A 22,652-nucleotide genomic window follows, 5' to 3' on the forward strand; every position below is an offset into this window, starting at 1 on the left:
CGTGCGATACCTCAAAAGAAGCGTCTCGCCGAGCTCTAGCCAGTGGTATAGAATTTAAAGATTATTTAGAAGAAAAATCTTTTACTTTTCAGGAAAGCAAAAAATTTTTGACGTTTTTTACAGGAAAATACAAAATTTTGGATTTCCGGAAGCGCGGAACGCACTCCAGAAAGTAGGGCGGATCGGTAAGTATTAAATAGGTAAGTTGGATTTGCAAAAGCAACAAAGTAACTTTGAAAAGTAATAAATTTTTTAATATTTTCAGGTCGAAAAGGTGGGGGTGTCAAAAAATGACGTCACACCACTGCGATTCCTAGTTTGAAGGGTCGGTGCGTGCTTACAAGCCGGTTGCACTTTAAAATCGCAGAAAACCGCTTCAAAATAAGCCTCTTGTAAGAAAAGTTATGGAGGGTGATTTTTTTTTGTGTGCAATCACTTAGGTGGATTTCGCAGTAAAAGTTTGTACGGTGAACGGGTTTTGGTCAATTTTTTGACGTTTCGCGCCAGCTAGAGGGTCGTGCGATACCTCAAAAGAAGCGTCTCGCCGAGCTCTAGCCAGTGGTATAGAATTTAAAGATTATTTAGAAGAAAAATCTTTTACTTTTCAGGAAAGCAAAAAATTTTTGACGTTTTTTACAGGAAAATACAAAATTTTGGATTTCCGGAAGCGCGGAACGCACTCCAGAAAGTAGGGCGGATCGGTAAGTATTAAATAGGTAAGTTGGATTTGCAAAAGCAACAAAGTAACTTTGAAAAGTAATAAATTTTTTAATATTTTCAGGTCGAAAAGGTGGGGGTGTCAAAAAATGACGTCACACCACTGCGATTCCTAGTTTGAAGGGTCGGTGCGTGCTTACAAGCCGGTTGCACTTTAAAATCGCAGAAAACCGCTTCAAAATAAGCCTCTTGTAAGAAAAGTTATGGAGGGTCCCGAGGGACCTGGGCGGCCCCCCCGGCGCGCACTCTGCGTGGCCGGGGGCTCCGTCTGTGGGGGAGTTTTGCTGGACTTCCACCGGGCGCGTCCGTAGGTGGCGGATAACGGGATCCTCTGGGAACAGTCCCACTCCCAGGGGTATCGTCCGATCTTTTTCGTTGCAAGGATTCTTAGGTGTTAGGGAGGTAGGTTAGGTGTAGGAGTAGGGTAGCCTAGTTAGGCCTTGCAACGAAAGAGATCGGATGACGCGGACCAAAACCAGCAGGGGGAGTTGCGGGCTCTCCACGCCCTTCACTCGCTGAAGGGTGTTCCTCCTGGAGACGCTCGGGCTCCCTCTCTTTTCCCCTTTCTTCCCCCTTTTTTGTTTTTCTTCGGGTCACGTCCGACCCGTTTCGGACGTAACCCATGGGAGATGGTGGGCCACTTTTGGCCTGCCTTTCGATGGAGAAGTGAGCCGGCGTTGCTTACGCATCTTCCGGCCGCTGGTCGCCATGTCCCCGGCTTCGGCTACAGGGGCACGCCCTCCAGAGGGGGGTACCGGTATACCGGCGTGGCTTCGTGGTTGTTGCTCTTTTGAGCGTCGGGCGGTGGTCTGTCGTGTTGCTCGTTGCACTCGGCAGGCCGCCGGCCAACCCGTAATCCTCACCGCGTGGGGGACGGGGGCCGCTGCCGCGAGGCACGGGGCCGCGAGGACGTAAACCTCTTTAAAAAATGCCCCAATCCTAAGCTCTGGTGCCCGGCGATGGGATGAATGGCTGGAGGGAGTCCAGTCCCAAGGGTACCAACCAGACCCCAGGGGACCGACCCCTGGTTAATCAAAAAGGAAACATGGATACAATGGCAACTGTTAAAAATGTACTACCCCAGGAGGGTACCTCCCGCTCCGCGGGGGGAGAATCCCTCCGTGCGGTCGAGCGATCGGCCGCACGCTGCCCCACCGTTTCTGGGGGGGGCAAACACTGCCACGAGGAAGGGGGCGACAGCACGGGTCGCGTAAGGGACAGAGTCCCCACCGTGCGCCTTGAGCGCTGCGAGAGCCTGATCTCGCTGTACTCGGCGCGGAGCTCCGCAAGGGGCGATGCGTCTAGTGGGCGGGAGACGCCAGCGCTGTTTGCCGATTGCGTTCGGCAGCGGACTCGGCGGAAGCGGAAGTCGGCTCGTCGGCCGGCGTCCTCCGCTCCGTCCGACTCCTCGGAGGGTGAGCCCGCCAGCGCCAAATATATGGCGATGGCGGAAGGGCCGGCGGCTGCTGCGGCGCCGCCTGCCACCAATTGTGACATTTCTTCCCGCGGACTGGACGCTGCCTCCTCGGCGCAGTCTAGGGCCGCCTGCCGCAAGGCAAAGAACGGGACAGAGGTAGGAGAGGTCGAGCGTCTGGAGCGCTCCCTGACGGAGGTGGGTCCCTATGACCCCCTCCGTAGATTGAACATTATCCAGAAACTTGTGTCTGCGGTGGCGACGAAGTCGAGCGCGGGCTTAAAGGGTGATTACCTACGGGCCCTCAAATCCTCAGCCGCCTCGATGGAGGAGATATTGGTGGAGGTGGTGGAGCGCACGACTGATAAGGAGAACGCGGACCTGCGGCGAGAGCTGGACCTGATGCACGCCCGCTTTGCGCAGGTTAGCGAAGAGAACGGCCACCTGCGAGCTGAAAACGGCCAAATCAAGGTCGATATGGCAGAGCTGCGCACGGTGGTCAACGACCTGGTAGAGAAGCAGCGCAGCTCGGCCACCGTTCCCCCTCCGCCCGAAGTGGAAGATGAAAGCGAGGCCGAAGAGCTGAGGCGGCGACTCTTAATCTCGGAGGCACGCAGCTCCAAGGTGGAGCGTGCGAGACCGCCCCTCGCTCACGAGGCGAAAGGCGCTGCCCCCACACCGGCACCCCGAAAGAAAATGGCCGCAAAAACATATGGCGGTCCCAAAAAGGATGCGACACCAGCGGCACGTTCGGCCGCTTCAGCTGCTGCTCCGGCCAAACCCGGATCATCGGCAAAGGATACGGGGGCACCAAAACCCGCCCCCTCAAGGGCACCTATCACCGGCCAGCCCAAGACCCAGAAGGCCGCTCCTGCCCCGTCCCAGCCTGCGAAGGTGGGGCCCGGCAGGAGCCGGAATAAAAAGAAGGGGGGCGTCAACGCCGCCAAACCGGCACCGACTCCCCAGCCCCGCCCTCTGCCCCCGGCCCCAGCAAATATGGATGAGGCCTGGACAACGGTAGTGCGGCGTGGGCCTAAGAAAGTAGCGGCGCCTCCTGCGCCACGTCCCAAGCCCGCCCCTGCGGCCACCGCTCCCCGCCAAGAGGGTCGAGCGGAGCCGAGGGGCCGAAATGGACGAAGGAGGCCGCGCGCCCCGCGGTCGGCTGCAGTGGTAGTGGAGCTGCTGCCGGCCGGCAAAGAAAAGGGCATCACCTACCACGAGGTGATGACCCAGGCGCGTGGCGGCGTAAATGTGGACGCCCTCGGCGTGGAGGGGGGCATCAAGGTCCGGCAGACGGCCAACGGGGCCCGTCTCATAGAGTGCCCCGGCCCAAACACTAACGCCGCGGCCGAAAAACTGGCGGCCCGGCTGAGGGAGATCCTGCCGGACCCCGAGGTGGTGCGCATTGCGCGGCCCGTGAAGATGGGAGAAGTGAAAATCACGGGCCTCGACGAGTGCGCCACAAAGGAGGAGGTCGCCGCGGCCATCGCGTCGCAGGGCAACTGCGCCCTCGCCGACGTCAAAGTCGGGGAGCTCCGGGTGACGTACTCCGGAACCCGGACGGCGTGGGCGCGTTGCCCCATCGCAACGGCGAACCTCCTGGCCACCCCTCCACAGGGTCGGCCTTCGGACAGCCCAGGATGGCTGCGCGTGGGCTGGGTAGTGGCCCACGTGCAACTGCAGGAGAGCAGGCCGTGGCGTTGTCTTCGGTGCTTCGGCACCGGCCACGGCCTCGCCAAGTGTCCCTCGACCGTGGACCGCAGCGACCTGTGTTTCCGCTGCGGCCAACCGGGACACAAGGCAGCCTCCTGCACCACAGCCGCGCCGCACTGCGTCTTGTGCGACGCGGCTAAAAGGAAGGCCGACCACCGGGCCGGGGGCCCGGCGTGTAAATCCGCCCCCTCCTCTACCAAAACGAGGAGGGGCGGAAAGAAAAATAAAAAGAATAAGGAGAGGCCGGCTGCAACAAGGGCAGCCGGCGAGTCAGTTCCCGCCGCGGCTTTTGTCGAGCCGCAGGGCGGGACAGACGAGGGAGCGATGGACGTAGCCCCGTAATGGGTTGCGTCCACCGCTTCCTCCAGTGCAATTTGAACCACTCCGCCAGGGCACAGGATCTCCTCGTCCACACCATGGCGGAGTGGTCAATCGACGTCGCTGTCGCCGCGGAGCCGTACTTCGTCCCCACCGACCAGGACTGCTGGATGGGGGACGTCGACGGCTCCGTGGCCATCGTACTAAGACAGTCCGCGGCGTTACCCCCCTTGGATATGGTGGCCAGGGGACCCGGGTACGTCGCGGCTAGGATCGACGGGACCGTCGTGATCGGGGCGTACTTTTCTCCGAACAGGAGCCTCGCTGAATTCGAACGGTTTCTGGGCGGGCTCGAGGCGCTTTTACACTGCCTCGGGTCCCGCCCAGTCATCGTCGCGGGGGACCTCAATGCCAAGTGTACGGCTTGGGGCTCCCCCCGCACGGATTCGCGAGGCGAGGCCCTTTCGGAGTGGGCGATCGCAACCGGCCTCTGTCTCCTAAACAGAGGCACGGTCGCGACTTGCGTGCGGTGGAACGGGCAATCTCACGTGGACGTGACGTTCGCGTCCCCGTCCGCCGTGCGCCGCACCCGCGGCTGGCGCGTACTCGAGGGGGCGGAGACGCTCTCGGACCACAGATACGTCCGATTCGAGCTCTCTGCCTCCTCCTTGTCGTCGTCGTCAGCCGCGGGCGCCCGCGGTGAGGAGGAGCTCCCGCAAGGTGCGCCCCGTTCGTTCCCCAGGTGGGCCTTGAAACGAATGAACAAGGAGTTGCTGATGGAGGCGGCCGCTGTTGCTGCGTGGGCGCCAAAACCCGCGCGGCTTGCGGACGTGGATGCGGAGGTCGACTGGTTCCGGGGCACCATGGCAAACATTTGTGATGCCGCCATGCCCCGGGTCGGCCCCCGAGCACCACGTGGGGGTGCGTTCTGGTGGTCGCCCGAGATCGCAAGACTCCGCGAGGAGTGCGTGAGGGCGCGCCGCCGGAGCGCACGCCACCGCCGCCGCCGTCGTCGCGACGCTACGTTCGCGGAGACGGCGGCCCGGCTGCACGCTGACTGTCGTCAAAAGCAGACGGCGCTGCAGCTGGCCATCGGCGAGGCCAAGAAGCAGAGCATGAAGACTCTCCTGGAGTCGCTCGACGAAGATCCCTGGGGGCGCCCATACAAGATGGTTCGCAGGAAACTGCAGCCGTGGGCGCTCCCGGTGACCGAGCGGCTCCAGCCTCGGCAGCTGCGGGAAATAGTTTCCGCGCTTTTCCCGCCGGCAGCGGGGGGGGACTTTGAGCCCCCCCAGATGGACGCCACGTGGGGCACGCCTCCGCGTCGCCCCAGCGTTCCCGCTGCCGAGGAGCCCCCTCCCCCTATCACGGGGGCGGAGATCCATGCGGCCGTGTCCAGAATGAGGGCGAAGGACGCGGCCCCCGGCCCTGACGGCGTTCACGGCCGGGTCTGGAGCTTGGCCTTCGAGGCCCTAGGGGACCGGCTCGGGGGGCTTTTCGAAGCGTGCCTCGAGTCGGGACGGTTCCCGTCGAAATGGAAGACGGGCAGACTGGTCCTTCTGCGGAAGGACGGGCGCCCCGCGGACTCACCTGCGGGATATCGCCCCATCGTGTTGCTGGACGAAGCGGGCAAGATGCTCGAGAGGATTGTCGCGGCCCGCATCGTCCGGCACCTGACCGAGACGGGTCCCGATCTTTCGGCGGAGCAATACGGCTTCAGAGAGGGCCGCTCGACGATCGACGCGATTTTGCGCGTGCGTGCCCTCTCCGACGAAGCCGTATCCCGGGGCGGGGTGGCGATGGCGTTATCCTTAGATGTAAGGAACGCCTTCAACACCCTGCCCTGGTCGGTGATCGCGGGGGCGCTGGAGTATCACGGCGTCCCCGCATACCTCCGTCGACTGATCGGCTCCTACCTCGAGGGCAGGTCGATCCAGTGCATCGGACACGGTGGGGCGATGTACCGCTTTCCGGTCGAGCGCGGTGTTCCGCAGGGGTCTGTCCTGGGCCCCCTGCTGTGGAGCATCGGCTACGACTGGGTCCTGCGGGGCGTCATTCGGGGTCCCCTCCCCGGGCTGAGCGTAATTTGTTACGCCGACGACACGTTGGTCGTGGCTCCGGGGAGGGACTACCGGGAGTCTGCCCGTCTGGCGTGCGCAGGCGTGGCACACGTCGTCACTAGGATCCGACGGTTGGGGCTCGAGGTGGCGCTCGACAAAACCCAGGCCCTGTTATTTCACGGGCCGGGACGAGCGCCGCCTCTGGGTGCCCACCTCGTGATCGGAGGCGTCCGCGTCGGGGTCGGGGTGACCGGTCTTCGGTACCTCGGCCTCGAACTGGACGGTCGGTGGAACTTCCGCGCTCACTTTGAGAAGTTGGGCCCTCGACTGATGGCGACGGCCGGCTCTTTGAGCCGGCTGCTTCCAAACGTCGGGGGTCCCGATCAGGTGGCGCGCCGCCTCTACATGGGGGTGGTGCGGTCGATGGCACTATACGGGGCTCCCGTATGGTGCCACGCCCTGACCCGCAAGAACGTAGCGGCGCTGCGACGTCCGCAGCGCGCGATTGCGGTCAGGGCGATCCGAGGATACCGCACCGTCTCATTCGAGGCGGCGTGCTTGCTCGCCGGGACCCCACCCTGGGAGCTGGAGGCGGAGGCGCTCGCTGCCGATTACCGGTGGCGTAGCGACCTTCGCTCTAGGGGGGAAGGGCGCCCCGGCGAAGGAGTAGTTCGAGCGCGGAGGCTCCAATCTCGGCGGTCCGTGCTGGAGGCGTGGTCTCGCCGCTTGGCGGACCCGTCGGCCGGCCTCCGAACCGTCGAGGCGGTCCGCCCGGTTCTCGCGGACTGGGTGGGCCGCGACCGCGGATGCCTCACCTTCCGGCTAACGCAGATGCTTACCGGCCATGGTTGTTTCGGCCGGTACTTGCACAAGATAGCCGGAAGGGAACCGACGGCGCAGTGCCACCACTGCGCGGACCGCGACGAGGAAGATACAGCGGAACACACGCTGGCGCGTTGCTCTGGATTCGACGAGCAACGCGCCGCCCTCGTCGCGGTCATTGGAGAGGACCTCTCGCTGCCGCGCGTCGTGGCTACGATGCTCGGCAGCGACGCGTCCTGGAAGGCGATGCTCGACTTCTGCGAGTCCACCATCTCGCAGAAGGAGGCGGCGGAGCGAGAGAGGGAGAGCTCTTCCCTTTCCGCACCGATCCGTCGCCGTCGAGCCGGGGGCCGGAGGCGGGAATACGCCCGTACGTCCCGGCCCCTGTAGGTGGCGGCCTCCCCCCGGTGAAGGTCAAGGGGCGACCTGAGGGGGTGAGGCCGCGCGGCGCGCTACCAGCACTCTAGCGCGCTGCCGTGGAGTGAATAGAGCGACCGGTCGACGGTGTATCGCGTCCCGACCCGGCAGGCTGGTTCTGGTCCAGCGGGGTATTCCGGGACACCAGCGGCACCGTCTGGGCGGCCCGACGGGCTGCCGTACCGAGACGGCCGACGTTTCAGAGCCTTCGATTCGCCTCGAAGGCTCCGTCGGCTGGGCGTCCTTGGGGTGAGCCGCGCTGTCTGGTTGTAGTGTTGACCGCGGTAGCCCCCCTACCTCATCCGGGTTCTGACCTCGGAGGGGATCGGACGTCGGGTGTAAGAGTGCAGGGGAGTCGTTTAGTGGGTGGGCTCTAAAATCCTTGGGCCCGCGGTCTGCTCACAACACCATGCAGATCGTTGAGTCTCACATACCCCGCGCGCCCCTTTTGCGCGGGGACCTCGTAGGAGGTTCGGCCCTCTACCCGAAAAAAAAAAAAAAAAAAAAAAAAGGGTGATTTTTTTTTGTGTGCAATCACTTAGGTGGATTTCGCAGTAAAAGTTTGTACGGTGAACGGGTTTTGGTCAATTTTTTGACGTTTCGCGCCAGCTAGAGGGTCGTGCGATACCTCAAAAGAAGCGTCTCGCCGAGCTCTAGCCAGTGGTATAGAATTTAAAGATTATTTAGAAGAAAAATCTTTTACTTTTCAGGAAAGCAAAAAATTTTTGACGTTTTTTACAGGAAAATACAAAATTTTGGATTTCCGGAAGCGCGGAACGCACTCCAGAAAGTAGGGCGGATCGGTAAGTATTAAATAGGTAAGTTGGATTTGCAAAAGCAACAAAGTAACTTTGAAAAGTAATAAATTTTTTAATATTTTCAGGTCGAAAAGGTGGGGGTGTCAAAAAATGACGTCACACCACTGCGATTCCTAGTTTGAAGGGTCGGTGCGTGCTTACAAGCCGGTTGCACTTTAAAATCGCAGAAAACCGCTTCAAAATAAGCCTCTTGTAAGAAAAGTTATGGAGGGTGATTTTTTTTTGTGTGCAATCACTTAGGTGGATTTCGCAGTAAAAGTTTGTACGGTGAACGGGTTTTGGTCAATTTTTTGACGTTTCGCGCCAGCTAGAGGGTCGTGCGATACCTCAAAAGAAGCGTCTCGCCGAGCTCTAGCCAGTGGTATAGAATTTAAAGATTATTTAGAAGAAAAATCTTTTACTTTTCAGGAAAGCAAAAAATTTTTGACGTTTTTTACAGGAAAATACAAAATTTTGGATTTCCGGAAGCGCGGAACGCACTCCAGAAAGTAGGGCGGATCGGTAAGTATTAAATAGGTAAGTTGGATTTGCAAAAGCAACAAAGTAACTTTGAAAAGTAATAAATTTTTTAATATTTTCAGGTCGAAAAGGTGGGGGTGTCAAAAAATGACGTCACACCACTGCGATTCCTAGTTTGAAGGGTCGGTGCGTGCTTACAAGCCGGTTGCACTTTAAAATCGCAGAAAACCGCTTCAAAATAAGCCTCTTGTAAGAAAAGTTATGGAGGGTGATTTTTTTTTGTGTGCAATCACTTAGGTGGATTTCGCAGTAAAAGTTTGTACGGTGAACGGGTTTTGGTCAATTTTTTGACGTTTCGCGCCAGCTAGAGGGTCGTGCGATACCTCAAAAGAAGCGTCTCGCCGAGCTCTAGCCAGTGGTATAGAATTTAAAGATTATTTAGAAGAAAAATCTTTTACTTTTCAGGAAAGCAAAAAATTTTTGACGTTTTTTACAGGAAAATACAAAATTTTGGATTTCCGGAAGCGCGGAACGCACTCCAGAAAGTAGGGCGGATCGGTAAGTATTAAATAGGTAAGTTGGATTTGCAAAAGCAACAAAGTAACTTTGAAAAGTAATAAATTTTTTAATATTTTCAGGTCGAAAAGGTGGGGGTGTCAAAAAATGACGTCACACCACTGCGATTCCTAGTTTGAAGGGTCGGTGCGTGCTTACAAGCCGGTTGCACTTTAAAATCGCAGAAAACCGCTTCAAAATAAGCCTCTTGTAAGAAAAGTTATGGAGGGTGATTTTTTTTTGTGTGCAATCACTTAGGTGGATTTCGCAGTAAAAGTTTGTACGGTGAACGGGTTTTGGTCAATTTTTTGACGTTTCGCGCCAGCTAGAGGGTCGTGCGATACCTCAAAAGAAGCGTCTCGCCGAGCTCTAGCCAGTGGTATAGAATTTAAAGATTATTTAGAAGAAAAATCTTTTACTTTTCAGGAAAGCAAAAAATTTTTGACGTTTTTTACAGGAAAATACAAAATTTTGGATTTCCGGAAACGCGGAACGCACTCCAGAAAGTAGGGCGGATCGGTAAGTATTAAATAGGTAAGTTGGATTTGCAAAAGCAACAAAGTAACTTTGAAAAGTAATAAATTTTTTAATATTTTCAGGTCGAAAAGGTGGGGGTGTCAAAAAATGACGTCACACCACTGCGATTCCTAGTTTGAAGGGTCGGTGCGTGCTTACAAGCCGGTTGCACTTTAAAATCGCAGAAAACCGCTTCAAAATAAGCCTCTTGTAAGAAAAGTTATGGAGGGTGATTTTTTTTTGTGTGCAATCACTTAGGTGGATTTCGCAGTAAAAGTTTGTACGGTGAACGGGTTTTGGTCAATTTTTTGACGTTTCGCGCCAGCTAGAGGGTCGTGCGATACCTCAAAAGAAGCGTCTCGCCGAGCTCTAGCCAGTGGTATAGAATTTAAAGATTATTTAGAAGAAAAATCTTTTACTTTTCAGGAAAGCAAAAAATTTTTGACGTTTTTTACAGGAAAATACAAAATTTTGGATTTCCGGAAGCGCGGAACGCACTCCAGAAAGTAGGGCGGATCGGTAAGTATTAAATAGGTAAGTTGAATTTGCAAAAGCAACAAAGTAACTTTGAAAAGTAATAAATTTTTTAATATTTTCAGGTCGAAAAAGTGGGGGTGTCAAAAAATGACGTCACACCACTGCGATTCCTAGTTTGAAGGGTCGGTGCGTGCTTACAAGCCGGTTGCACTTTAAAATCGCAGAAAACCGCTTCAAAATAAGCCTCTTGTAAGAAAAGTTATGGAGGGTGATTTTTTTTTGTGTGCAATCACTTAGGTGGATTTCGCAGTAAAAGTTTGTACGGTGAACGGGTTTTGGTCAATTTTTTGACGTTTCGCGCCAGCTAGAGGGTCGTGCGATACCTCAAAAGAAGCGTCTCGCCGAGCTCTAGCCAGTGGTATAGAATTTAAAGATTATTTAGAAGAAAAATCTTTTACTTTTCAGGAAAGCAAAAAATTTTTGACGTTTTTTACAGGAAAATACAAAATTTTGGATTTCCGGAAGCGCGGAACGCACTCCAGAAAGTAGGGCGGATCGGTAAGTATTAAATAGGTAAGTTGGATTTGCAAAAGCAACAAAGTAACTTTGAAAAGTAATAAATTTTTTAATATTTTCAGGTCGAAAAGGTGGGGGTGTCAAAAAATGACGTCACACCACTGCGATTCCTAGTTTGAAGGGTCGGTGCGTGCTTACAAGCCGGTTGCACTTTAAAATCGCAGAAAACCGCTTCAAAATAAGCCTCTTGTAAGAAAAGTTATGGAGGGTGATTTTTTTTTGTGTGCAATCACTTAGGTGGATTTCGCAGTAAAAGTTTGTACGGTGAACGGGTTTTGGTCAATTTTTTGACGTTTCGCGCCAGCTAGAGGGTCGTGCGATACCTCAAAAGAAGCGTCTCGCCGAGCTCTAGCCAGTGGTATAGAATTTAAAGATTATTTAGAAGAAAAATCTTTTACTTTTCAGGAAAGCAAAAAATTTTTGACGTTTTTTACAGGAAAATACAAAATTTTGGATTTCCGGAAGCGCGGAACGCACTCCAGAAAGTAGGGCGGATCGGTAAGTATTAAATAGGTAAGTTGGATTTGCAAAAGCAACAAAGTAACTTTGAAAAGTAACAAATTTTTTAATATTTTCAGGTCGAAAAGGTGGGGGTGTCAAAAAATGACGTCACACCACTGCGATTCCTAGTTTGAAGGGTCGGTGCGTGCTTACAAGCCGGTTGCACTTTAAAATCGCAGAAAACCGCTTCAAAATAAGCCTCTTGTAAGAAAAGTTATGGAGGGTGATTTTTTTTTGTGTGCAATCACTTAGGTGGATTTCGCAGTAAAAGTTTGTACGGTGAACGGGTTTTGGTCAATTTTTTGACGTTTCGCGCCAGCTAGAGGGTCGTGCGATACCTCAAAAGAAGCGTCTCGCCGAGCTCTAGCCAGTGGTATAGAATTTAAAGATTATTTAGAAGAAAAATCTTTTACTTTTCAGGAAAGCAAAAAATTTTTGACGTTTTTTACAGGAAAATACAAAATTTTGGATTTCCGGAAGCGCGGAACGCACTCCAGAAAGTAGGGCGGATCGGTAAGTATTAAATAGGTAAGTTGGATTTGCAAAAGCAACAAAGTAACTTTGAAAAGTAATAAATTTTTTAATATTTTCAGGTCGAAAAGGTGGGGGTGTCAAAAAATGACGTCACACCACTGCGATTCCTAGTTTGAAGGGTCGGTGCGTGCTTACAAGCCGGTTGCACTTTAAAATCGCAGAAAACCGCTTCAAAATAAGCCTCTTGTAAGAAAAGTTATGGAGGGTGATTTTTTTTTGTGTGCAATCACTTTTTTTTTTTTTTTTTTTTTTTTCCACAGGAGAAAATCGCCGGATCCCCACCCGCGCGGCAGGTGGGGTATGTGGGAGTTGAACCTCACTAAAAACTCCTGCCGCTCACAACCGGCGCCCTACCTCGGACCGGGCCGGAGCCCAGTCGGGGCTATTGAAACGGCGGGACAGGGTTGACGCAGAGCACATTACATCCATCCCACCGTCCCACGGACGCCGGACCGGTGGCCGCCAGCGACACGACCACCGGTTCCCTCGTTCAGCGGGCCGAGAGCCCGCTTTGATGGCGCCGCGTTACACCTTCCCCCAGAGCGGTCGGGGGAACGCGGTCTGCCATCACCCGGCTTCCTATTGCGGGTGAGCGTGCAAGCACGCCACCCCACGTCTGGGTCTCTCCCCGCACAAAACGGGTGGGACCCCTAGCTCTTAGGGGGCCAGGTCACGGATACGACCCCGGTCCCGACCCCCTGCTCGGCGGCGGCGGGTTTCTGCGTAGTGAGGAGAGCTTTCCCTCACTCGCCCCGCCGCCTCCTTCTGCGAGATGGTGCACTCGCAGAAGTCGAGCATAGCCTTCCATGACTCATCGCTGCCAAGCATCGACGCCACGACGCCAGGCAGCGACAAGTCAGGTCCTATCTTTGCGACCAGGACACGGCGCTGCACCTCCCAAGCGGGGCAGACAGCGAGCGTATGCTCCGCCGTGTCCAGGTCGTGTCCACAATGGTGACACCTCGTCGTCGGCTCAGCCCCTATCCGGCGCAGGTACTTCCCGAAGCATCCGTGCCCGGTCAGCACCTGCACCAGACGAAAGGTGAGACGTCCTTCGCCACGATTCACCCAGTCATCAAAGACCGGGTAAACCGCCTCGACGGTCCGTAGCCCCCACGTGGGGTTGGCCAATCGCCTCGACCACGACTCGAGCACGGACCGCCGAGAATGGGCCTTCTGCGCCCTCAGCTCACTCTCGGGGACACGCGCCACGCCCCGAGCACGGAGCTCGCTGCGCCACCGATAGTCGGCAGCGAGCGACTCCGCCTCCAGCTCCCATGGCGGCGTCCCCGCCAAAACACACGCCGCCTCGAAGGAGACGGTGCGATATCCGCGGATGACCCTGATGGCAACGGTGCGCTGCGGCCGGCGCAGAAACCGAGCCATAGTGGCCCGGTTGCGCGGCTCAGCCCACACAGGTGCACCGTACAGGGCCATCGATCGCACCACCCCCGCGTAGAGGCGGCGCACAACCTGATCCGGTCCCCCAATATTCGGGAGCAGCCGGCTCAAAGAACCGGCCGTCCCCATCAATCGGGGGACCAGCTCCGCAAAGTGAGCACGAAAAGCCCACCGGCTGTCCAACACGAGGCCGAGGTACTTCAACTGCACCCCGACCCCTATCCGGACGCCTCCAACCACGATGTGGGTGTCAACTGGTGGCGCCCTCCGCGGCCCGTGAAACCACAGAGCCTCGGATTTACTGAGCGCCACGTCGAGACCCAGACTCCTTATCCTTCCGACGACGAGGGCCACTCCCGCTGTGGCGAGACGGGCAGACTCCCTAAAATCATCCCCCCGGGCCACGACCAACGTGTCGTCCGCGTAACAAATAACGCGGAGGCCCGGGAGGAGGGCGCCCCTCAGCACCCAGTCGTACCCGATATTCCACAAGAGGGGGCCGAGAACCGACCCCTGTGGAACACCACGCACGACCGGAAAACGATGAAGGGTCCCACCGTACCCGGTACATACGACCGACCTGGCGCCCAAATAGGACCCAACCAGCCGGCGGAGGTAGAGGGGCACTCCATGCCTCTCCAGTGCCCCCCCTATCACGGTCCAGGGCAGAGTGTTAAATGCGTTGGCGATGTCAAGAGACACCGCCAGCGCCACCCCACCCCGAGAAACGGCCTCGTCCGAGAGGGACCGCACGCGAAGAATTGCATCCACGGTCGAACGGCCCTCCCGGAAGCCGTACTGCTCCGCCGACAGGTCAGGCCCCACCCCGACCAGGTGCCGAACGATGCGGGCAGCCAGAATACGTTCCAGCAATTTTCCCGCCTCGTCCAGCAGCACGATAGGACGATACCCGGCGGCTGTATCCACCGGGCGCCCCTCCTTCCTCAACAACACAAGTCTACCCGTCCGCCAGAGCGACGGAAACCGTCCCGACTCCAAGCAGCCATTATATAGCTCAAGGAGCCGGTCCCCCAGGGCACCGAGGGCCAAGGCCAATACCCGGCCGTGGACTCCGTCCGGGCCGGGGGCCGTGTATTTCGCAGTCATCTTGACAACGGCCACCCGGAGCTCTGCCTCGGTAATACGGGGCACCTCAGCAGGAGCTTGGCCGTCGACGGTGTCAGACGGCCCGCCCATAGCGGGAGGGACAAAACCCTCCCGCTCCTGCGGGAACAACGCCGAGACGATGTCCCGCAGCTGCTGAGGCTGGAGGCGCTCAGTCATAGAGGGGGCCCACGGGCGTAACTTGCCGCGTACCAATTTGTATGGGCTCCCCCACGGATCCGCTTCGAGCGCCTCCAAGAGTCTCTCCATGCTCTGTTCCTTGGCCCGCCTGATGGCCAGCCGCAGGGCGTCCTTCGCAGCGCGATATTCGCGGTGCAGCCGAGCTTCCTCCTCCGCGAACGCGACAGGCTCGTCGCGCCGCAGGCGGCGGCGACGGCGGTGTCTAGTGCACTGGCGGCTCGCCCGAATGGAGACCGCACGCAGTCTTGCAATTTCGGGCGACCACCAGGGCGACTGTCGCCGTCCAGAATGCCGAGGGCCGACCCGGGGCATCGAGGCATCACATATGCGGTGCATCGCGCCCCGGAACCATTCGGCCTCGGTTTCCACATCGACAGGTTGTGGGCGCTTGGGCGCCCACGCCGCCACCATAGAGGCCTCCACCAGGAGCTCCCTGTTCAGGAGCTTCAGTGCCCACCTAGGGAATGACCGGGATGCACTCTGCGGGGGGTCAACCCCGCGGGCACCTGCAGCCGGCGTCGGCGCGGGGGCAGAAAGATCGTACCGGATATACCGGTGATCGGACAACGATTCCGCCCCCACCACCACTCTCCAGCCGAGGATGCGCCGTGCGACGGGCGAGCTCGCGAACGTCAAGTCCACGATAGACTCGCCCGTCCACCGCACGCAAGTCGCGATCGAGCCCCTATTAACGATACAGAGACCGACCGCGACCGCCCACTCCTCCAGCAGCCTACCACGAGCGTCCGTGAATGGGGAACCCCAAGCGACAGACTTCGCATTGAAGTCCCCCGCCAGTATCACTGAACGGGGAGCGAGTTGACGAGCGATCACCTCTAGCCCATCCAGGAACCGCTCGAACTCGACGGTAGGCCGATTCGGAGAAAAGTAAACCCCGATCACGACGATATTCTCTAATTGTACCGCGACGATCCCGGGGCCCCTGGTCACCATCACCAGGGGGGGAACCATCGCGGTTCTTCTGATATGTATGGCCGCCAAGCCATCAACGTCCCCAAACCAACAGTCATCCGCTGGGGGAACGAAGTATGGCTCGGCGACCACAGCCACGTCAATTGACCACTCCGCCATGGTCTGGAGCAACATATCCTGAGCCCCAGCGGAGTGGTTCAAGTTTCCTTGGAGGAAGCGATAGGTGTGATCCATTAAGGCTGGCCCACATCCATCGCCTCCTCCCCTACTCCATTGCCCCCGCTATCGGGCGCGAACGCCTCAGCGGGGGACAAAGTGCCGGCCGGTGCTCCCCCGGCCAACCGCTTCTTTTGACGCCGCTTAGCTTGGCGGCGCCGATTTCTTTCCGTGTTCTTGCTAGCCGGAGGGCAGGCCTTGCCCCCGGCCCGGTGGTCAGCCTTGCGCCCGGCCGCCGCACATAATAAGCAATGCGGCGCAGCCGAGCACACGGCCGCCTTGTGTCCCGGCTGACCACAGCGAAAGCACAATCCGCTGCGGTCAACCGCACTCACGCATTTAGCGAGGCAGTGCCCAGTGCTGAAGCATCTGAGGCACCGCCAGGCGCGTGGTTCGAGAAGGCGCACGCGGGCCGCTATCCAGCCCACGCGCAACCTGCCCGGTTCCCCCGACGGTCTCCCGGGCGGAGGAGCAGCCAAGGAGGTGGCCGCCTCTACCGGGCAACGCACCCAAACAGAGCCAGCCCCGGTATAACCGAGGCGCAGCTCGCCTACAGTTATATTCTCCAGGGCGCAGTTGCCCCGGGCAGCAATAGCCGCCGCCACCTCATCCTTAGTGGTGCAGTCGTCCGGGCCGGTCACTCTCAATTCAGCCATTTTGACCGGCCTGTGCACTCGAACCTCCTCCTCAGGCAGAACCGTACGGAGCTTCGCCGCCAGACGCTCCGCGATGCCGGAACTATCGGCACCGGGACACTCTAGTAGCTTGGCCCCATTGGCCGTCAGCCTACAGCGGAGGCCCTCCCCCGCCCCGATCTCGTCCAGATCAATAGCCGCGCGCGCCCGGGAGACTACATCTCCGTATGACATGCCCTTGGCCTCGGCGGCCGGCAGCAGCGTTAAGACCACTGCCGCCGACCGCGGCGCGCGCGACGACTTCTTCTTTGTCTTCTTTTTCTTGGCGGCCACAGGCGCTCGACCCTGTTGGGGAGCAGCCTGAGACGCCGCGGTGGCCGGTGCTCCGTCCACTTGTGGAGCTGTCGGTACGGCCCTCTTGGCACCCCGCCGGGCCACCACATTCCACCCCTCGTCCATGTTAGACGGGGGCGGAGGCAGCGGACGGGGTTGAGGCGCCTGCGATGTGCACTTCGCATTAGCGCCGCCCCCCCGCTTGGCTCTGTCTCGCCCCGGGCCCGCCCTAGTGGCTGGAGCCTGTACGGGGGTGGAGCGGGTCACCGCAGCACCCAACACCGCGGCAGGTGTAGGCGCAGGCCGCTCAGCGTCACCAGAGACAACACGCTTCGCCTCGAGAGCCGCCAGCCCGCCACCCAGCCTTTCCATTACAGCCTGGACGGTGCGGTCGATAATCTCGTCCAGGCTGTAGCAATTCGGTTCCGGCAGGCCCAAGATCCTTGGCCCCGCGGATCCCTGCTGCCGCTCGACGGCCGTCGCCTCTCTAGACCGCGGCGACGGGAGACGCGAACGCCGCTGTACCTCGCGCGATGGTGGTAGCACGGGCCACGGGTCGCCAGCCGCCGCTGAGGGACAGGGACCCCGAGGGACCCCGGAGACCAGCGGCGACACCGCCGGCACAGATGCTGGAGGAGTCCGCGACCCAGTGGCACGCGGCAATGCGGGCGACGACCTCGTCGCGGCTACCCGCTTGGTAGCAGCAACCTTGCCATCGGGCCGCTGCCGCGCCTGTAGCTGTGCTCGGAGCCTCGAATTCTCCGCCATCAGCTGCACCACCTGGTCATTGGCGGAAGCAACCGAAGGCAGAACCTTCGAGACTCGCGAGACGACTTCCCGCAGCCTGCGGCCAGCAGCTTTGGTTTTGGCACTGGTCGCCGCATACGACTTGACGGTCTTCATGGCCCTGCCTATGACCAAGGCAGGGTCCCGAAGACCGCCCTCCTCCTCGTCTGTCGTCCGCCCGTCCAGCGAGGCGACAGACATCGACGCCGATGACGGCGCCGGTGACGGTGCGCCCTTCCCCCGAGCGGGTCTCCCTTTAGGGGGCGGCATCTCCTCCGCGGCAGAGGCCGAATCGGAGACTACCACCACTTTCTCCGGTGGGGCATCCGTGTCAGAGGACGACGTTTGCCCCCCCTCCCCTTCGCGGGAAGAAACTCCCCTCGACTTTCTCTTCCGCCTATTTTTTCCTTTCGGGCCAGCCGCCTCGCAGTCGCTGACGAGCGCAGAGCGCGTCGAGCCAGCGCTGGCACACCTCGGTTCGACGGGTTTTCCGCTGCCCGTCGCACAGCCCCCTTCATCGTGGCATGCTTTGCCCCCCCCAGAATACGTGGGGCAGCATGCTCCCACCGAAGTGGAAGCACGGAGGGATTCTCCACCTAGAGTGGTACCCTCCTGGGGTAATGTTTTTTGTAAGTTTGCCATCATTCATTTCGTTCCTTTGGTATTTAACCAGGGGTCGGTCCCCTGGGACGGCCCTCACGACTGGACACCCTCCAGCCACTCATCCCATCACCGGGCACGTCACAGGCTTAGGATTAGGGCATTTTTTATAGAGGTTTGCATCCTCGCGGCCCCTACTAGGCAGCGGCCCCCGCCCCCCACCAAGTGGGGATTACGGTATGGGACAACCCTTGGGACTAGACTCCCTCCAGCCATTCATCCCATCGTCAGGTGTCAAAAACTTGGGATTGGGGCATTTTTTATAGAGGTTCGCATCCTCACGGCCCCTGCTAGGCAGCAGCCCCCGTCCCCTACTCGGTAGGGATTGCGGTGTGCTTCTTCGAAGCCACGCCGGTAAACCGGTACCCCCCCTTTGGGGGGCCTTCCCCTGTAGCCGCCAAGAGGCAGCCGGGGACATGGCAACCAGCGACCGGAAGGGAGTGCCCTCCGGTTCACTTCTCATCCACGTGGGGTCTACCATTACTGACAGACCCACACGTCTGACCACGGTGTGGCCACGCCGGCGTACCGGTACCCTCCTCTGGAGGGCCTTCCCCTTTAGCAGCCAAAGAGCTGCCGGGGACATGGCCTAGCATCCAAGAGGGCTCCAGAAGGAAGCCCTCTCCCGCTTCACGCTCCCTTTGTCCAGCAAAGGTGGGAAACGGGAACACGGTGTGCAGTCTTCTTTGTTCACGGCACCCCTGTGCAGACAACGCTGCTCCACGGTATCGGGGTGCACGCTTAAGCCCCACCGCCGCGACAAGGCGAGACCACGTTCGGTGGGGGTGTGCAATCACTTAGGTGGATTTCGCAGTAAAAGTTTGTACGGTGAACGGGTTTTGGTCAATTTTTTGACGTTTCGCGCCAGCTAGAGGGTCGTGCGATACCTCAAAAGAAGCGTCTCGCCGAGCTCTAGCCAGTGGTATAGAATTTAAAGATTATTTAGAAGAAAAATCTTTTACTTTTCAGGAAAGCAAAAAATTTTTGACGTTTTTTACAGGAAAATACAAAATTTTGGATTTCCGGAAACGCGGAACGCACTCCAGAAAGTAGGGCGGATCGGTAAGTATTAAATAGGTAAGTTGGATTTGCAAAAGCAACAAAGTAACTTTGAAAAGTAATAAATTTTTTAATATTTTCAGGTCGAAAAGGTGGGGGTGTCAAAAAATGACGTCACACCACTGCGATTCCTAGTTTGAAGGGTCGGTGCGTGCTTACAAGCCGGTTGCACTTTAAAATCGCAGAAAACCGCTTCAAAATAAGCCTCTTGTAAGAAAAGTTATGGAGGGTGATTTTTTTTTGTGTGCAATCACTTAGGTGGATTTCGCAGTAAAAGTTTGTACGGTGAACGGGTTTTGGTCAATTTTTTGACGTTTCGCGCCAGCTAGAGGGTCGTGCGATACCTCAAAAGAAGCGTCTCGCCGAGCTCTAGCCAGTGGTATAGAATTTAAAGATTATTTAGAAGAAAAATCTTTTACTTTTCAGGAAAGCAAAAAATTTTTGACGTTTTTTACAGGAAAATACAAAATTTTGGATTTCCGGAAGCGCGGAACGCACTCCAGAAAGTAGGGCGGATCGGTAAGTATTAAATAGGTAAGTTGGATTTGCAAAAGCAACAAAGTAACTTTGAAAAGTAATAAATTTTTTAATATTTTCAGGTCGAAAAGGTGGGGGTGTCAAAAAATGACGTCACACCACTGCGATTCCTAGTTTGAAGGGTCGGTGCGTGCTTACAAGCCGGTTGCACTTTAAAATCGCAGAAAACCGCTTCAAAATAAGCCTCTTTTAAGAAAAGTTATGGAGGGTGATTTTTTTTTGTGTGCAATCACTTAGGTGGATTTCGCAGTAAAAGTTTGTACGGTGAACGGGTTTTGGTCAATTTTTTGACGTTTCGCGCCAGCTAGAGGGTCGTGCGATACCTCAAAAGAAGCGTCTCGCCGAGCTCTAGCCAGTGGTATAGAATTTAAAGATTATTTAGAAGAAAAATCTTTTACTTTTCAGGAAAGCAAAAAATTTTTGACGTTTTTTACAAGAAAATATTACGGTTTTACATAACAATAAAACCGATATTATGTGCCGAGAAGGAAAACATACAGCATTGTATTATGAAGAAGCAGTGTGTACTTAGCTTAAATTCCTTGTCTATGTCCAACCATAGACAGTCAATTTAGTTCCATCTTTAGCCGCTAGGTGCTGCCAGCAAGTATAAAGGAAGCGCAGCCATCTTTGATCTTCATAGTCTTCACCAGGAAGAACTTCCTGCAATGCTGTATGTTTTCCTTCTCGGCACATAATATCGGTTTTATTGTTATGTAAAACCGTAATATTGATGTGCCTTTGGAAAACATACAGCATTGTATTATGAAGACGTGTTTGTTATCTGCTGGTGAAATTATTAAGCACAACGCTATGATGAAATAGGTAAGCTATAATAAAATTATGAAGCGCAATGATAATGTTCATAATTTATATAATTATTAAATCGAAAAAACACAGCTCTTAACTTTCATGTTAATTCAATAATTAAAAAATATTTATAAGTTTGTAATAAACATTTTATCTTGTATATACAAGAAATTGTATAAATGATGTATATACAACATGAGTAAATGATGAGTAAATGTTTTGAAAAAAAAGAATCGTGAGGATCTTTAGGAAGCTCTATTATTCGGCAATAATTATTGTAAACGTTTGGATGATTTGCAATTGCCTCTAGAAAGTATTTCGTCCATTGGTTCATTATCAATCCATCTCAGAGGCTACTGCTGATCTACAACTTCTTAGAGATGGGTTGATGCCACTACCTCGTAAGGTTGAACGAAGACCAGTTTCCAATTACAGTACGGTATGCCGCTTTTGTGACAACACACATAGTTAGAAAAAAGTCCTTACGAATCTTACTGGGCATGTCTTTAGTTTCATGTTTAGAAAGCACTTATGCAGATTATTGACGAAAATGGATTTCAATTTTAGACCCAAAGACTGGTATCAGAAAGATGTTTTTCTCTGTTATCAAAGAAACTGTCTTTAGAAATGTTGAGCAAAGTAAGGTTATTAACTCTGCGTCCAGTAGCCAGCAACATGGTTGTTGGTGTCCTTCAAGCTACCTTGAGGCGTGATCTGGTGGCTGGGTTTGAAGAAAACCAATTTAGAACTATTCTCGGATCTCATGTGAATGGGACTATACTTAGTAAAGTTGTAATAAGTAGTTGAATTTTGTTTAGTTATTCCGATGGCTTTTTTAGAATAGCAATTTTTATTAGAGAGCTTGAGAATGTTTGCTGTCCTACATGTATGTTGTCCACAGAAAGTCGACAGCGCTGCTTTATGCAGAAGGATTGTTTTACAGGCAAAATTTTCTTTTTGGAAAAGAAAAAAGAATTTGGCAACATCTGCAGACTTAGGATCAATTTTAAAACTGTAGCACCATATGCACCATCTTCTAGTTGCTGGTAAGTATGCTGGCAAAGTGGATTGACACCAGCTAATTTTCAATAAATCTTCTCCTGTGTAGACCAGTCTATTATTTGTACAACCTCCCCCCCCCCCGTTTCTAAGCTTTCAGGGTTAATGTTTACCCTGTGGAGGAGGCAGGTTTTGGATTTCGTGCGAGTTATCTAGCGTTCGGGATCTGAGGGCTTGGAAACCCAAATGCTTTCGCTCAGTCTGGAAACACTACCAGGTAGGTTCCCTAGACACTGTTGAAGTGAGTCAGTACTCTGGGGAAAAGGTTGAGAGGAGGAATTCTCCATGCTAGTTGCATCCTCTACGGTCTGCTGAGGGTATCCAATCTTGGTCGGCGAATGGGTTTATATCCGGATGACCCCACTTTCGAAAAACTTTTGTGGTCACTTGTGGTAAAAAGTGCCATTTCGCAGGTTGATTTCCTCGTGATAGCCTATCGGCTACGATGTTGTATCTCCCCGAGAGATTATAAGCTGACAGTTATCTTGAACTTATCGCTTAGTTTAAAAATCGAAAGGTCAACCGCTAGCGAAATACTTTCAGATTCATTTTGATTGTCACTACCATTGCAAATAGCTCTTTTGTGGTTGAGCCGTTTCAGTTGTTGAGCTGACCATAGACAGGACGTTAATATTTTGTCTAATTGTAACCCCTACCCATATCCGAAGCTACCGTTGCCAGGAAATGGTTGGTTTTGTGTCTCGGCAATGTTTGACATGTGGCTCCGCGTCAGCACTGCATTTGTAACCCGTACACATGTCCGAAGCTTCCGTTGCCAGGAAATGGTTGGTTTTGTGTATAGGCAATGTCTGACATGTGGCTCCGCGTCAGCACTGCATTTAATTGTTAACACATGCAGGATGGCCTGTTTTTTACGGGGGTGTTTTCTCTTGAAACTTCGCAAGAAAATTTGCAAGTTAACATAGAGTGATGTAATTCCGTCAGAGTTTGAGCTAGAATGTTGTTGAGTGGTCACTTTATTTCTCGCAATTTTTCATCGAATCCCTAGCCATGTCATCTC

The 22,652-nt window shown here is 55.2% G+C and overlaps 1 long non-coding RNA gene across 1 annotated transcript; it reads left to right on the plus strand.

Annotated features, from left to right (window-relative positions):
* The first annotated feature begins 20,216 nt into the window (after positions 1–20,216).
* LOC134201807 (uncharacterized) lies at positions 20,217–21,679 on the plus strand. The gene is made up of 2 exons (XR_009977066.1): positions 20,217–20,587; positions 21,474–21,679. It is a non-coding gene; the product is annotated as an uncharacterized LOC134201807 (long non-coding RNA).
* The last annotated feature ends 973 nt before the right edge of the window (positions 21,680–22,652 follow it).

This window comes from Bombyx mori, chromosome W (assembly GCF_030269925.1).
Source record: "Bombyx mori chromosome W, ASM3026992v2".
Lineage (NCBI taxonomy): Eukaryota > Metazoa > Arthropoda > Insecta > Lepidoptera > Bombycidae > Bombyx > Bombyx mori.